At 42.2% G+C, this 18,336-nt stretch overlaps 1 long non-coding RNA gene across 1 annotated transcript in view; it reads right to left on the bottom strand.

Annotated features, from left to right (window-relative positions):
- Nucleotides 1–18,336, bottom strand: part of LOC136862819 (uncharacterized) — a 427,778-nt gene that overhangs the window by 21,454 nt on the left and 387,988 nt on the right. Inside the window, exon 5 of the long non-coding RNA XR_010859067.2 lies at nt 8,583–8,676. This is a non-coding gene — a long non-coding RNA (uncharacterized lncRNA). The remainder of the gene's footprint in view (nt 1–8,582; nt 8,677–18,336) is intronic.

Below are 18,336 nucleotides of genomic sequence, written 5' to 3'. Positions count from 1 at the left end.
GCCGCCATCTTGTGCAGTAGCCTCTGGATCAGCTTTCTCCATAAGACCCTGTGTATGGCCGCCATCTTGCGCAATCGCCCCTAGGCCGTCACCTTAAGTCCTATGTGTCACCTGGGCCAGGTTTCTCCATAAGAGCCTATGTATAGCCGCCATCTTCCGCAGTAGCCTCTCAGCCAGGTTTCTCCATAACAACCCGTGTATAACCGCCATCTTGTGCTATCGCCCCTAGTCCGTCTCATAAATGACTATGTATAACCGCCATCCTGCACAGTAACCCCTGACCCAGGTTCCAGGAGTTAGTCTCATAAGAGCCCGTGTACAGCCACCATCTTATGTAATTGACGTCGGGGAGGGCATCTAGCCGTAAAACTGAGGTTACGCTCCTCCATGTAGTTAGATGTGCTCTCTTATGCGAATCCCCATTGCCCTACTAATCAAGATGGCGCCTTGAGTATGCCCTTTGCCCTACTATTCAAGATGGCGTCTGGAAGGGCATCTGGCCGTAAAATTGAGGTTAGGCCTCTCCAAGATAGCGACTGTAAGATTAGGTATGCTCTCTTGTGCGAAATCCGCGTCGGGAAAGGCATCTGGCAAGATAGCGTCAGGAAGGGCATTTCGTCGTAAATCTGAGGTTAGCCCCCTCCAAGATAGCGGCTGTTAGGTTAGGCTTGCTCTCTTCCGCGTAAGAAGTAAGGTTAAGTCCCTCCAAGATAGCGTCTGTGAGGTTAAGCATGCAGTCTTAGCCAGCATAGTCAATGACCTTGCTAGAGGTCAATGAGGTGGAGGCCTCTCCCGAGGGCCGGAGGTAGAGGTGGTGGCAGAAGCATCCAAAAGTGTCTACTTGGAATGATATTAGTAGACGCATAAATATTAGTGGCGTCTTTAAAAGTAGGAAAGATCACAACATGAAGATAAAGTTGGAATTCAAGAGGACACATTGGGGCAAATATTCATTTATGGGAAAGGCAGTTAGGGATTGGAATAACTTACCAAGGGAGATGTTCAATAAATTTTAATTTCTTTGAAATAATTTAGGAAAAAGCTAGGAAAACAACAGATAGGGAATCTGCCACCTGCGCGACTGCCCTAAGTGCAGATCACTATTGATTGATTGATTGATTGATTGGCTGGAAAACAGGGTGTAGGCCTTTTCTACAAACGTACGGCTTATTGTGTTGTTATAATACATGTACGGCTAATGCGATCCAGGCAGTAGCTTGTGCACAGTGATCTGTTGTGTTATAACCAAAATGAACGCTGCAAACATCAATAAGATGTGAAAGGGGCATGCACAAGCACCGCGCTTCCTGGGAGTAAGAAGTATGCCGTCGATGAAACGGCAAGGTACCAGTAAGGTCTTTGAGATCTGAAAATTGATCCACAGTTCAAATCCTTTTTTATGCAGGTATTTCTGACGGTATTCACTAGTGATGGAAAATGCTGTCGCTAGAGACTCTGGTGACTATATATTTATTGAATCTCACAGGTTTCTACCCAATACATGATTCAAATTTGGTATAGCCTAAACGACATACAATAAAAACAGCCAAATAAAATAAACTGACAATAAAAGGCAATCATTCCCTCCATGCACTGCCACATGGCCATGATCAACCCTTACTAGTGATCCAGTGACCTTGGCATGCAATGGGCATAAACGGTTAAAAAACAGAGTAAATAAACAATAATAATAATAATAATAATAATAATAATAATAATAATAATAATAATAATAATCAAAGAAAAGGAAACCCGATTCACCCTGGACATGCCATGAGGTCCATCGGATACTCCGGAAACGTGGCCCCCAAGGTGAGGGTCACCACAGTCCACCGTCCCTGTCTCTGGAGACTAAGGTCACAGATCTCGAAATTCTCGCGACCGATTCTCCTGTGCTGCGATCTGTGCGACGTCCCAGTAATTACGAGCGTAATCTTGAAAGTATATCATCACCAGTCATTGCGTGAAATAACGTTCTAATGTTATGGAAACTTGTGTGTCTATAAATTTTGTCAAAAGCCTGATAAAGCACTGCATGTTCAATTATGAACCCCTTAATACCATTAACGAACGTGAAAACAGAATGTCATTATCCCTATACGGTACACGAGTTATTTGACGTGGACATCTTAAGCCGAATAACCCTGTATAATTTGTTAATATCTATAGATACTGTGTACACCTACCTGGATACCTCGCAATCGTCAACAAGGTAACTTCTTGTGACGCAGACCCGGCCGTAGGTGTGTTTGCGACGATTCCCCTTCAGTAATATTATGTGTTAAGTGTAGAATCATCCCGAAAGTATTTCTGCTGAAGTATTTTACTTCTTTTGTACACGCAACACAACAAAATGTGCTATGTGGCATCTCTTCGAAATAATCCCACGTCCACGACTTACGTTGCGTTTCGGACATCGTCTGAAAGTTGCTGCGTACAATTAGACAATTACATATTACACCGTCACATACCGAAGTACCTAATTATGACGCAAGTACTCTACAACATTGTAAGTCCGACTCGTTGGCTGAATGGTCAGCGTACTGGCCTTCGGTTCAGAGGGTCCCGGGTTCGATTCCCGGCCGATTAGGGGATTTTAATCGCTTCTGATTATTTCTTTAGACTCGGGGACTGGGTGTATGTGCCTGTCCCAACACTATCCTCATCATATTCAGACAACACACTACACTACACTACACTACCAACCACCACAGAAACACGCAATAGTGATTACATTCTTTCATATAGGGTTGGCGCCAGGAAGGGCATCCGACCGTAAAACAGGGCCAAATCGACATGTACGACACAGTTCGCACCCGCGACTCCACAGGTGTGGTAAAAAGCGGTAGCAAGAGAAGAGAGAAGACTCTATAACACTGTAAGGAATTATTTCCTTCGTCACTATAATATCGATACACACAAGCACTGTTCAAATGGATATTAAATGTGGGGGTCTGATAAATTATGAGTGATGACGAGGTACACCTACAGTAGCCGCCAGTTCTTTCACTTACATAAAGGTCATGTGTTGGGTTGCCTGATGTGTTGGGCGTTTGAGAACTACACTTCTGTGAGTAAAGATCTGAAGCGGGACAACTTAAATATCTAATCTATGATTGTGCTGATCAATGTATCACAGAAATGGACAAACCTAACAACGTTAATCTCTATTAATATGAAAACAAACTGCGTGGACATTTTGATGACCTGGTTGTCTTTATCAGTTGGATTGTTCACGTGCTATCCTCGTTAAGTGTAATTGGCACCATTTCTTTCTCAGTAAACGAACGCCAATATGAAGGAGGTGCGTATTACTGTTATAACTTAGTTTACGTTTCCCTAACTGTCCAACGGAGTTCGTAGGGAAAACATTTTAGTCTATATAGAAACTTTGCAATGGAGAGGCAGAGGTATTAGAACGCGGAACGTACAGATATGATCCTAATTTATAGCGAATATCGTTCCAATCAAAGACAAGCAGCACAGTTATATGTTCAACGTTCTCCCGATAGGATACATCCATGTCATGGGCACTTCAAAGTAGTTCTTGCGTGACTAATACTGCCAAATGACACAATACGACTAGACAGCGTCGGCAAAGGCGAGGGTCACCTCTGCAAGTGGCGGCTGTACGCGAAACGTTAGAAGAAAACCCACATACGAGCACGAGAAAAATTGCAACAGCAACAGGTCTTTCGCAGTCGAAAGTATATAAATAATTAAACAGGCCGTGCAGTGGCATCCATACAAACGCCATACCGCACGTCTGAATCCTGAAGACCCACTCTGTCGGTTGGCATTCTGTGATTGGATATTCGATCGTGTCGCTGTAAATAACGTGAAAAATGACCCGTTTCTCAAGAACGTGCTTTGGACGGATGAGTGCACTTTTCATAGTGGGTACATATATCGGCGGAATGAACACCATTATGCACCACATAATCTACATTGCAGGAATGAGTTGCATGTCCGGAACGCGTTTGCAGTGTACGAGTGGGGTGGCCTCATAGGAAATCTGGTATTAGCCCACGAGATCATGGAAAGAAACGTCACTGGACACGTTAATGCTCTATTCCTCGAAGAGAGACTCCCTATTCTCTTGGAAGAGGTTCCATTGGCAGGACGGCTTAATTTGTGGTTCCAACAGGATTGACACACTGCACACACATATCTTATTGCCCGCGCCGCTCTCGATCGCCTATATCAGGATGAATGGATTGGTTTCAATGGTCCACGAGAATGGCCTCCACGATCCTCTGATATGACTTCAATGGACTTGTTCTTAATGGAATTATCAAGATCTTCCAGCGGACAAAAATGATTTGATAGAGAGAATTAAAGTTTCATTTGAATAATTCCACCCTTTTTTTTCGAGTGCGTGAATCCTTCTTGAGAAAGATAACAATGTGTACTGAGTACGAAGGTGGCTATTTTGAACATTTAATATAAATAAATGAATAATCAAATGAACTCTACCGTACCGGTACTACAATACTACTGTAGATAACAGTAATAATACATTATTATTATTATTATTATTATTATTATTATTGGTTTCCTTGGTACCATGTGCAGTATAGATGTTCCAAATAACGGAGAGTCGTCTTTGATTCCGAGTGTTTGTTTCAAACAAGTAGACTCGTTACAACTTCTGCATGATTGAAACTGTTTGGAACAAACAAAACGTTTTGAGTGTTTGGTATGAATAATAGCGCAATTTTCTGCATTTCAGGGTCCAACTGTTTTAGAAAAATATTATGAGGATGTTTCAGACAACCTGAAACGGTTTTGCTTCATTCAGTAGGGTTTACACCATAGTCGCAGAAACGAAATTCTTAAACGCCCAATACATTAGGCAACCAAACACACTGAATTGTATGTACTATGTATTTGGCGTATGGCAACACGGCGTATGGCCTTTAGTGCCGAGAGTGTCCGAGGACAAGTTCGGCTCGCCAGATGCAGGTCTCTTGATTTGACTCCCGTAGGCGACCTGTGCGTCTTGATGAGGATAAAATTATGATGAAGACGACACACACCCAGCCCCCGTGCCAGGGAAATTAACCAATTATGGTTAAATTTCCCGACTCTGCTGAGAATCGAACCCGGGACTCTTGTGACTAAAGGGCCAGCACGCTAACCATTTAGCCATGGAGCCGGACTGTATGTAAGTGATTCACCCTGTATATGGTATACATATAATTCGCCGGATCCATGAAAATGTGGTCATGTTAAAAAGGTGGTTAACTTGACAGATTTTACTGTATATGTACGTATACAATACAAGCAGCACATTCAATGGGCTGTCAGACAGATTTCACATGACACTCCTGACTGTGATGCTCCTGACTTCTTGAAATGAAACAACAGCAACAACAACATTGAACTCACCATTCCGTATTCAGCTACTCACCTAGTACAGCTCGGTGAACAATTATTCGTCTGAGGCACCCTGCTCGTAAGTGAGAAGTGACACTATTTCCAGCCATCACCATATCCATAGGAGTTACTCCTGGGGTTTTATGGCAAATGACGATGTGATAATAGGCAAACCTCGAGGGAGAATTTCACCATGAAAATATTGTCCAGTTCCGTTTTTTCTTTTTTCTTTTTTCTTTTAGAGACTATACAGTATGATTCAGCAGCCCCTTTCCAATATCGTTTGCTGCAGCCCAACTAACGTACACATGGTTATAGGGAGGCTATTCCCTATTAGTACTGTATGGTACTAATTATCAGTGAGCATATTTTGCACAAGGTTCTGAACCCTAGCGAAATGTTACATCATCCGTTCGCAAAACATGACGCCTTGAAATTATGTAGCAACGTCCTTTTACAATGTAACTATCATAAAGTGTCGTGCCTCGTGACCGGGTGTAACCAAGACACGGGAATTAATGCTTAAAACTAGGTAACAGTGCCGTAGCTCCCCTCTGTGGTGTAGTGGTTAGTGTGATTAGCTGCCACCCCCGGAGGTCCGGGTTCAATTCCCGGCTCTGCCACGAAATTTGAAAAGCGGTACGAGGGTTGGTACGGGGTCCACTCAGCCCCGGGAGGTCATATGAGTAGAGGTGGGTTCGATTCCCACCTTAGCCATCCTAGAAGTGGTTTTCCGTGGTTTCCCCCTTTTCTTCCAGGCGTATGCCGGGATGGTACATAACTTAAGGCCACGGCCGCTTCCTTCCCTCTTCCTTTCTATCCCATCCAACCTTTCCGTCCCCCCACAAGCCCCCCTGTTCACCATAGCAGGTGAGGCCGCCTGGCGAGGTACTAGTCATTCTCCCCAGTTGTATCACCCGACCCAATGTCTCACGCTGCAGGACACTGCCCTTGAGGCGGTAGGAGTGGGAAATTTCGCTAAGTCCCAAGTAAAAACCAACCCTGGAGGGTAAACCGATTAAAAAAGAAAGAACAGTGCAGTAATTAATGTCTTAAACACCGAACCGGATGGCGCATTTACTCTGCTCTCGTCGTACTACCAGCATGTTTCCAGCAGTGTAACGCAGCGGATGTGGTTAGGCATTCGCCTAGCAATCGACGGAATGTGCCAGCGGCGGTTCGAATTTTGCATCGTTGAATTTTTTTCCTTTCCTTTTTTTTTTTTTTTTTTTTTTGCATCGGTATGATGTTTGAATACGTAAACACAGGCCCACGTTTGCCACATTCAAACAGTAGAATGGCACTGTTATTCATCTTGTGCCCTGCGCATACTCCGTTGTTTAGGGCCTGAATGTACTGTAATCTCTATTGTTATTCGGCATGTTTTCCGCAGAGGAATACGTTGACATGCTCCTCATTTTCTAGAAACAAGACAAAACGCGTGCGAGGCACTACGTCTGTATCAGTAACGGTATCCCGACAGGCGACACCCGGCTGCTACGACATGCCGCTATGTTGAAAGACGCCTAAGGACAACAGGCGTGATTTCGAACCAGCCACCAGTCCGCGATAGGCCCGTTACATCGGGTGAAACAGAAGAGGCCGTTCTGGACGCAGTTCGTAATAATCCACACATCAGTACTACGGCGATTGCATGAGAGGTAAATGCCAGCCAGCCGTCCGTCTGGCGAATACTGCATGAACATACCCATACCATCTTGAGCTACACCAAGAGCTCCATGGACGGAATTTCGAAGCTCGAATGGATTTCTGTCGGTGGCTATTGGGCAGGCTGGACAATGATGCAGCATTCGTATCACATATCTTGTTCTCGGAAGAATCGCGCATCCACAATTAAGGGAATGTCAATCGCCACAACATGCACTATTGGAGTCCGGACAATCTTCACTGGGTGCAACAGGTAGCCCATCAAGTACGATGGGAAGTGAATGTTTGGTGTGGAATCTTGGGGCATTGCCTGATTGGACCTTATTTCTTTGAAGGCCATTGAACGGGCCCACGCTATCTGCACTTTCTGCGACAGGAACTCCTACTGCTGCTGGAGGATGTGCCCTTGCACGATGGTTTGACGATGTGGTTGCAACAGGATGGAGCTCCACCACATTCGACTTTGCCCGTTCGTAACCATCTGAACGAGGAACTGCCAGAGAAATGAATAGGATGATGAGGCCGTGTTTCCTGGCCCGCCAGATCACCGTATTTAACGCCGTTAAACTTCTTCTTTGGGGACGTTTGAAAACGTCGTTTACACTCAAGCGCCGGAAAACTCCGACCAGTTCCAGCAATCCACCACGGAGGCCTGCCGAGCAATTACACCTGGAATGGTTCAGCGCGCAAGCCGATCTATTGGTCACCGGGTCCGAATGTGCATAAACCAAAACGGTCATCACATCGAGCATTTGCTGCGATAATACATTGTCAGGACAGTTGTGTTCCTATTATTTCCGGTCTGTATGTGTCCGGCCTGCTAATTAATGGGCCCTTCTTAGGGCCACAAACACATTCATTCACACACAATTTGCATGAAATCGGGTATTGGACTTACATTGCGTGCGTTACGTATTAAACAAATATTTCTAAAATTTGTAGGCTTCGCCCTGGACTCGAACCTCCCACCTGATATGCAAGCCCGCTCCCCCACGCCTTTACTAACTACACTACGTTTCCGTACGGCACACTGTGCATTAGGTTTACGGCGGTCACAATATCAATTCAGTGTTTCGCTGGCGTGTCATGTTCATATGATCTAGAAGTGTTCAATGCGAGTATAACATTACGGCGTCCTATCATGGTGAGGCGATAAATACCAAGATATCCAGTTGTGTTGTCTGAGCAGACCGGCAGGGCAAATGTTTTCAGGGCGGAATGAATACTGTGGGTGGTATAAAACTACATTGGAAGGGACGACTGAATCATGCTTCGAAATCTGCCCAATAGCGTGTATAAGGTAATGTCAGTACAACTGCGTATATTTGAAAATAACACGGATTAGGATGCAGCCACTTCTCCAGGTTGAAGAGTTAACAGTCAGGATAGGCGAGTAAATGATGGTAACGTTTGAGAAAGGTACCAACTGTGTATTTGCATGGAACTGAACACCATTTAAACCCCCTGTAGTCTACTCATTCATACAAGGATCGTCTGCGGTACTCATGTTTATTTCAAGAAATAAGCTTACACACCTTTCTTTGCATACCACCTCAGCGGTATTTATCTGCGATATCTTGTCTCTTAAACCACGACTCCACCACCTGCGTTCAGGGTTCTTCAGCACATCTGAAATAAAACACAATGGTATGTGGGTTAAGAATGAGGAAATACAACAGATCTTTGTGTTTTTTTCTGTTAGAAAACTGTGCACATCGAAGTTATAAGCCACATGTATAGTCACTCAAAAAGAGAATGAGCGCATGGTGTTGTATGTTGTTCATATTTAATATTTTATCAGACAATTATTATCATAATGTATTCACCTCCCATGTAGATACAAACCCCGGTAATTTCCACAACAAACACTTATAGGTTCAGCTGTTTCAGCGAAAGTGTACCTGTGAGGAACAGTGCTTTCGAGCTTAAACCCAAATATTTCGTTGTACTAAATCTGTGTAGGAAGAGAGACCGGTATTGTTAAGTTTTCTATTAAACTCTTCTTCACAGGTACGCTGTTCTTTAAAACAACTGAACCTACAGATGTTTGCTGTGGGTATCCCCAGGGTTTGTATCTACACGAGAGGTAAATTATACTGTCCTCTGGTAATAATCAAAATTAAATCTGATAAAATGTTAAATTCGAGGAACATTCAATATCATGCGCTCATTCCTTTCTTTTTTGAGCAACTATATAGCAACATACTAACGACATTTATACAATAACGGGTATTAGGTCATGACAGTACAATTGTATATGCTTGAAAATAACAAGGGTAAGGATGCAACCACTTCTCCAGGCTGAAGATTTAACAGACAGGATATGCGAGAAAATGACGGTAGCTTCTGAGAAAGGTGCAAACCAAGCATCTGCATGGAACTGAAACGGGAAACCATGTGGAGTTCTGTCAAGTATGGCCACCGGTGATGTTAGAACGCACATGTTTCCCCGAGTCCATGGATAATAGCTACCGTCAATAACATGTTAATTTACTTAGTTATCTACAGTTTTTTCAATTAAACGATCCGCGCGTAGAGTAGTTGGTTAAGCGCTCACCTATCCGAAACGTTGAAGCAACCTGGCGTATCTTAAGATCTACAGAACTGAAAGAACGAAAAACACATTGCATTAATATTAATTAAAATTACACATATTAATCACAGCTGGTTGATTTCCTTCTGCATAAACAAGTCAACGGAGATGATTATACAAGTCGGCAAGCAGTTTTATCTTTTCCAGTTCTTACTGTATGATTAACATCCCACTAACTATACAGGTAATTTTTGGTGACGATGAGATAGGAAAGGACCGAGTTCGATAGCTGCAGTCGTTTAAGTGCGGCCAGCATCCAGTAATCGGGATATAGTGGGTTCGAGCCCCACTGTCGGCAGCCCTGAAGATGGTTTTCCGTGGTTTCCCATTTTTACACAAGGCAAATGCCGAGGCTGTACCTTAATTAAGACCACGGCCGCTTCCTTTCAATTCCTAGGCCTCTCCTATCCCATCTTTGCCGTAAGATATATCTGTCGGTGCGACGTAAGACAAAAAAAAAAAAAAAAAAAAAAAAAACTCGCCAAGAAATTGAATTTCATTTACCGCAGAAAGTCTTTATAAACCATGTTTGAGGTATTACCTTTTGGGGCTAAGACGACCAAGCGACATAGAAATGTACATGTGAGAAAGTCTTCTCTCAACTCGAAAAAATAAATACATGTTTCTTTATGTTTAAAGGAGATTCCAAATACCTATTCCCACATCTGTAACATCATCAGTTTTTGAGATATACATAAGTATCCCCATAAAAAGAATTCAACCCCTTGATTAGTCCTGCCCCTACCCCCAACCCCCATTTTAGTGTATATTTCGAAAACAAAAATACATGTTAATTTATTTTTAAAGGAGAATACCAATTTTCTCATCTGTAACATCTCCAGTTTTTAAGATTATCCTCATAAAAAGAATTCAACTATCTTTCACTTCTTTTCACTCCTTCCCCCTCCCCTCGTTAAGTGCCTTCTCTGAAAACAAAAAGGTACATGTTCCTGTAATTTTATGGACTTTCTAATTACCAAGTTTCTTGTCTCTAACATGTTGAGTTTTTGACCTATAACGTAGATAAACCGGTACTCATTTTAAAAAATTCAGCGGCTTTTCCGATTCCTTTCAGACCCTTAACTGGATTTTCCGAAAACAATAAAATATGTGTTTCATTATTTTAAAAGGAGACTCCAAATACCAGTTTTCATGCCTGTACGTCTTTAACACCTTCAGTTTCTTAGATAAATGTATACTCATAAAAATAATTCAACTTCTTCTTATTATTATTATTCTTCTTCACTTCCTTCCACCCCTCTCCCGCCTTAAGGGGACTTTCCAAAAACAAAAAAATTACGTGTTTCTTTATTTTGAAAGGAAATTCAAAATACCAACTTTAACGTCTGTGACAGCTTTAGTGTTTAAAATAAAATATCCTCATAAACATATTTCAACTCCTTATTTACTTATTTTCAACCCCACAACCCTTACGTCGATTTTCCGAAAAACAAAAACAAATGCATGTAACTTTATATTTAAAGGAGATTCCAAATACGAATTATCACGTCTTTAAACATCTTTAAGTGTAAGTATCCTCATACAAAGAATTCAACTAATTTTTCAGTTCATTCATTCCCCCCAAGTGAATTTTCCGAAGACAAAAGAACTAGTGTTTCTTTACTTTGAAAGGAGATTATAAATACAAATTTCCATGCCTCTAACATCTTCAGTTCTTAAGATATAAGTAACATCATAAAAATAATTCTAATCATTTTTCACCCCAGCCCGTTAAGTTGACCCACTCCAAAAAATGCGTGTTTCTTTATGTTTAAAGGCGATTCCAAATACCAATTTTCACGTCTGTAATATCATTAGTTTTTGAGATATGAGTATCTTCATACATTGAATTCAACTAATTTTTCAATTAATTCACCCCTCCCTTAAGTGGATTTTCCAAAGACAAAAGACTGCTTGTTTCTTTACTTTGAAAGAAAATTCCAAATACAAATTTTCATGTCTGTAACATCTTCAGTTTTTGAGATATAATTATCCTCATGGAAAGTATTCAACTCTTTTTTTCACTCAACCCCCGTCTGTTAAGTTGGTTTCCCCCACCCCCACCCAAAAAATGTGTTTTTCTTAATTTTTCAAGGAGATTCAAAATACCAATTTCGACGTCTGTAACCTTCAGTTCTGATATGTTTCTCAAGAAAAAGAATTATTTTTTTCACTTCCTTTCAATCTCCCCACTTAAGTGAATTTTCCAAAAATGAACATGAAAAATGAAATGGTTCATGTTTGTGGGTTTCTGTAGTCACGTCCTAGTTCGTGAACCATGGGCAACGGCTGAGTGGCGTAGTAAGTGGTCCTGAGAGTCGGGATACCAGTTGCTATGGAATGGGAGTGGGCATCTCGGGCATGTTCTGAGTCATGGCCCTCCTTGTGCTCAGGCGGCTAGGACTATACAATTCACCAGTGGTCCATAACCCGTTAGAGGAGAGATCCTCACTTGGACTATGTGTAAGTAGGGTAGCATCCTGCTTCATGAATTTATCGAGCTCAGAACATTTTAAGCAAGCCTCGGACCTATGGGAGTAATGGAGTCCCACTCCCATTTGACAGGCGAGGGACTCCTTGGAAACAACTTGGCGAACGAAATGGAATTCGATGGGGAGCTATAAATAATAATGGGGCTTATGGAAAAAAGAAGGTAGAACTGGCTGAGTCAGCAAAGAGGATGCATCTGGATGTGCTAGGAGTAAGTGATATTCGGGTAAGGGGAGATAACAAGGAAGAGATAGGAGATTATAAAGTGTACTTGACGGGTGTTAGAAAGGGAAGGGCAGAGACTGGGATAGGGCTCTTTATCAGGAATACCATTGCACGCAACATGTTTTCTGTTAGGCACGTAAGTGAGCGAATGATGTGAGTAGATTTGTCAGTTGGAGGAATTAGGACAAGAATTGTGTCCGTGTATTCACCATGTGAGGGTGCAGATGAGGAAGAAGTTGACAAGTTTTATGAAGCATTGAGTGACATCGTGGTCAGGGTCAATAGCAAGGATAGAATAGTGCTAATGGGCGATTTCAATGCGAGAGTTGGGAATAGAACTGAAGGATACGAAAGGGTGATTGGTAAATATGGGGAAGATATGGAAGCTAATGGGTATGGGAAGCGTTTGGTGGACTTCTGTGCTAGTATGGGTTTAATAGTTACGAATACATTCTTCAAGCAAAAGGCTATTCACCGCTACACATGGGAGGCTAGGGGTACGAGATCCATAATAGACTATATCTTAACAGACTTTGAATTCAGGAAATCTGTTAGGAATGTACGAGTTTTTCGCGGATTTTTCGACGATACAGACCACTATCTGATCTGTAGTGAACTAAGTTTCTCTAGGCCTAGGGTAGAGAAAATGAAATCTGTCTGCAAACGAATAAGGGTAGAGAATCTCCAGGACGAGGAAATTAGACAGAAGTACATGCATATGATTAGTGAGAAGTTTCGAACAGTAAACAGTAAGCAGGTTCAGGGTATAGAAAGTGAATGGGTGGCATACAGGGATGCTGTAGTAGAAACAGCAAGGGAATGCCTAGGAACAACGGTGTGTAAAGATGGGAAAAGGCGAACATCTTGGTGGAATGATGAAGTGAGAGCAGCCTGTAAACGTAAAAAGAAGGCTTATCAGAAATGGCTCCAAACAAGGGCCGAGGCAGACAGGGATTTATACGTAGATGAAAGAAACAGCGCGAAACAAATAGTTGTTGAATCCAAAAAGAAGTCATGGGAAGATTTTGGTAATAACCTGGAAAGGCTAGGTCAAGCAGCAGGGAAAACTTTCTGGACGGTGGAAAAAAGGAAATGAACAGTGTTTTGAGTAATTCAGGTGAACTCATAATAGATCCCAGGGGATCACTGGACAGGTGGAGGGAATATTTTGAACACCTTCTCAATGTAATAGGAAATCATTCTGGTGGTGTTGCAAATAGCCAAGCTCATGGGAAGGAGGTAAATGACCGAGTTCGATAGCTGCAGTCGCTTAAGTGCGGCCAGTATCCAGTAATCGGGAGATAGTGGGTTCGAGCCCCACTGTCGGCAGCCCTGAAGATGGTTTTCCGTGCTTTCCCATTTTTACACCATGTAAATGCCGGGGCTGTACCTTAATTAAGGCCACGGCCGCTTCCTTCCCATTTCTAGGCCTTTCCTATCCTATTCCTTATGCTTGAGGAAGTGGAAAGGATGGTAAATAAACTCCATTGTCATAAGGCAGCAGGAATAGATGAAACTAGACCTGAAATGGTGAAATATAGTGGGAAGGCAGGGATGAAATGGCTTCATAGAGTAGTAAAATTAGCGTGGAGTGTTGGTAAGGTACCTTCAGATTGGACAAAAGCAGTAATTGCACCTATCTATAAGCAAGGGAACAGGAAGGATTGCAGCAACTATCGAGGTATCTCATTGATTAGTATACCAGGCAATGTATTCACTGGTATCTTGGAAGGGAGGGTGCGATCTGTCGTTGAGAGGAAATTGGATGAAAACCAGTATGGTTTCAGACCACAGAGAGGCTGTCAGGATCAGATTTTCAGTATGCGCCAGGTAATTGAAAAAGGCTACGAGAGGAATAGGCTGTTGTGTTTATGTTTCGTAGATCTAGAGAAAGCATATGACAGGGTACCGAGGGAAAAGATGTTCACTATACTGAGGGACTATGGAATTAAAGGTAGGTTATTAAAATCAATCAAAGGCATTTATGTTGACAATTGGGCTTTTGTGAGAATTGATGGTAGAATGAGTTCTTGGTTCAGGGTACTTACAGGGATTAGACAAGGCTGTAATTTTTCACCTTTGCGTTCGTAGTTTACATGAATCATCTGCTGAAAGGTATAAAATGGCACGGAGGGATTCAGTTAGGTGTAAGTGCAGTAAGCAGTTTGGCCTATGCTGACGACTTGGTCTTAATGGCAGACTGTGCCGAAAGCCTGCAGTCTAATATCTTGGAACTTGAAAATAGGTGCAATGAGTATGGTATGAAAATTAGCCTCTCGAAGACTAAATTGAAGCTATCTTTACATCGGTCTGTTTTCAGACCAACTTTGCTTTACGGGAGCGAAAGCTGGGTGGACTCAGGATATCTTATTCATAAGTTAGAAGTAACAGACATGAAAGTAGCAAGAATGATTGCTGGTACAAACAGGTGGGAACAGTGGCAGGAGGGTACTCGGAATGAGGAGATAAATGCTAATTTAGGAATGAACTCGATGGATGAAGCTGTACGCATAAACCGGCTTCGGTGGTGGGGTCATGTGAGGCGAATGGAGGAGGATAGGTTACCTAGGAGAATAATGGACTCTGCTATGGAGGGTAAGAGAAGTAGAGGGAGACCAAGACGACGATGGTTAGACTCGTTTTCTAACGATTTAAAGATAAGAGGTATAGAACTAAATGAGGCCGCAACACTAGTTGCAAATCGAGGATTGTGGCGACGTTCAGTAAATTCACAGAGGCTTGCAGACTGAACGCTGAAAGGTATAACATTCTATAATGATAATTTGTTTGTATGAACAGTACCCGTTTCTTTAAAAGAGCTTCCAAATACGAATATCACGACTTTAACATCTTCAGTTTTTGATATATATGTATCCTCGTAAAAAGGAATTCCGTTTTCATCCTCCCCTACCAATTTGATCCCCTCCCCCAAATGCTTGTTTTTTATATTGAAAGGAGATTCCAAATACCAGTTTTCACGTTTGTAACATCTTTAGATATTTGGGTATATATATTCATACAAATAGTTCAACTAATTTTTCAATTTTTAACTCCCCCCCTTCCCGTTAAGTGTTTTTCCGGAAACCAAAGAATACGTGTTTCCTTATTTTTAAAGGAGATTCTAAGTATCAATTTTCACGTCTGCAACATGTTAAATTTTTCAGATATACTGTAGATACGCTAATTTTAAAAATTCACCGCCTTTTTCAGTTTCCCTAAGTGGATTTTCCGAAAAAAAATTATGTTTCTTTACTTTTACAGGAAATTCCAAATACCAGTTTTCAAATCTGTAATATGTTACCTGTCTGAGGTAATTTGCAGATATAGTCTTTTTTAAATTTCACCCCGTTTGTCACTCCTGTTCACCCCCTATTCATCGGATTATACAAAAACACAAAAATACGTGTTTCTTTATTTTCAAAGGAGATTCCTAATACCAATTTTCATGTCTGTAACACCTTCAGTTTTTGAGATATAAGTCTCCTCATAAAAGGTGTTCACCAATTTTCCACCATGTTTCACCCCATTAATGGGATTTTCCAAAAACAAAAAATCCTTGTTTCTCTATTTTTAATGGAGATTCTGAATACCAATTTTTACGTCTGAAAACGTTTAACTTTCTGAGATGCAGATATCCTCTGTTAATAAATTCACCCCCTTTTCACCCCCTTAGCGCCGGAATATCCAAAAATCCTTCCTTAGTGAGCACCTACACCATAATATAAATGTATTCCCAAAATTTCATTTCTTTCTGTCCAGTAGTTTTGGCTCGGCGATGATGAGTCAGTCAGTCAGTCAGGACATGTTATTATATATAGATGATATGAGTAAAGGAGTGGAATCAGATGTAAGGCTTTTTGCGGATGATGTTATTCTGTATAGAGTAATATATAAGTTACAATATTGTGAGCAACTGTAAAATGACCTCGATAATGTTGTGAGATGGACAGTAGGCAATGGTATGATATAAAATTTCGTGTGGCTATTTCTAGTCGAGTGCAGCCCTTGTAGGGCAGACCCACCGATGAGGGTGGGCGGCATCTGCCATGTGTAGGTAACTGCGTGTTATTGTGGTGGAGGATAGTGTTATGTGTGGTGTGTGAGTTGCAGGGGTGTTGGGGACAGCAAAAACACCCGGCCCCCGGGCCACTGGAATTAACCAATGAAGGTTAAAATCCCCGAGCCGGCCGGGAATCGAACCCGGTACCCTCTGAACCGAAGGCCAGTACGCTGACCATTCAGCCAACGAGTCGGACAATGGTATGATGATAAACAGGGTTAAAAGTCAGGTTGTGAGTTTCACAAATAGGAAAAGTCCTCCCAGTTTTAATTACTGCGTTGATGGAGTGAAAGTTCTTTTTGGGGATCATTGTAAGTATAAGGAAAGATCTTCATTGGGGTAATCACATAAATGGGATTGTATATAAAGGATACAGGTCTCTGCACATGGTTATGAGGGTGTTTAGGGGTTGTAGTAAGGTTGTAAAGGAGAGGGCATATAAGTCTCTGGTAAGACCCCAACTAGAGTATGGTTCCAGTGTATGGGACCCTCACCAGGATTACATGATTCAAGAACTGGCAAAAATCCAAAGAAAATCAGCTCGATTTATTCTGGGTGATTTCCGACAAAAGAGTAGCGTTACAAAAATGTTGCAAAGTTTGGTCTGGGAAGAACTGGGAGAAAGAAGACGAGCTGCTCGACTAAGCGGTATGTTCCGAGCTGTCAGCGGAGAGATGGCGTGAAATGACATTAGAAGACGAATAAGTTTGATTGGCGTCATTAAAAGTAGGAAAGATCACAATATGAGGACAAATTGGAGCAAATATTCATTTATAGGAAGGGGAGTTAGAGATTGGAATAACTTACCAAGGGAGATGTTCAATAAATTTCCAATGACATTGAAATCATTTAACAAAAGGCTAAGAAAACAACAGACAGGGAATCTGCCACCTGGGTGACTGCCCTAATTGCAGATTAGTATTGATTGTTGATTGATTGATTGATTGATTGATTGATTGATTGATTGATTGATTGATTGATTGAGGATGGCGACAAATGGATGTCGCCGCTTGTGTTGAAGTGAGTCACAGTGAAGTCTCCAGTATTTTGAAAACGTTCAGGGAGAGACAAACGGTTGCCGATCGACAACATATGGGATGCCCGCGGAAAACAACACGCCGTAGGTCCACTACTATTGCCACCTCGTTCCGCCAGGATCTTCGGAGGGCCACCAGAGTGAATGCGTCACATCAGACAGTGCGATATTGGCTGCACAATGGAGGACTGACATCAAGGAGGCCTGTATAAAATTCTCCTCTTATACCACTCCATAGGACAGCTCGCGTGCGGTGAGCAACAACTCAGGCCATGGCACCATGAACAGCGGAAGCGGATGAGGTCACCATACGTTTGCACACATACAACAGCAGCATTTACGTTTACGTTCGGAGGAGATTCGGTGAGATCGAACGTGTCCTCCATCCTAAAGCGCCATCAGCAGCAAGACAGTTTTTTTTTCGCTTTACGTCGCACCGACACAGAGATGTCTTATGGCGACGATGGGGTAGGAAAGGTCAATGAGTGGGAAGGAAGCGGTCGTGGCCTTAATTAATGTACATCCCTTGCATTTGCCTGGTGTGAAAATAAGAAACCATGGAAAACCATGGAAACCCACTATCTCCGGGATGCAAGCTCACAGCTGCGCACCCCTGAACGCACGGCCAGCAAGAGGGTTCCGTCATGTTTTGGGATGGGATCATGATTGGTCGACGTACGTCTTTAATTTCTTTCCAGGGTAACATGAATTGTCCGGTGTACAGAGACATCCTCCAACATTTAGTTACAGGATTTGGTGTCACTGTGGGCGAGGGTTCTATACGGTTTGTTTGTTTGTTTGTTTGTTGGTTGGTTGTTTGAGTATTTAGCCTGAAGGCTGGATGGATCCTCAATAGCTAGCCATCATAGATGGCCTAGGTGTTAA

This window comes from Anabrus simplex, chromosome 2, assembly GCF_040414725.1.
Source record: "Anabrus simplex isolate iqAnaSimp1 chromosome 2, ASM4041472v1, whole genome shotgun sequence".
NCBI classification, from domain to species: Eukaryota; Metazoa; Arthropoda; class Insecta; order Orthoptera; family Tettigoniidae; genus Anabrus; species Anabrus simplex.
The sequence above is the reverse complement of the archived record's forward strand: the minus strand, read 5'-3'. Positions and strand labels throughout refer to the sequence as shown.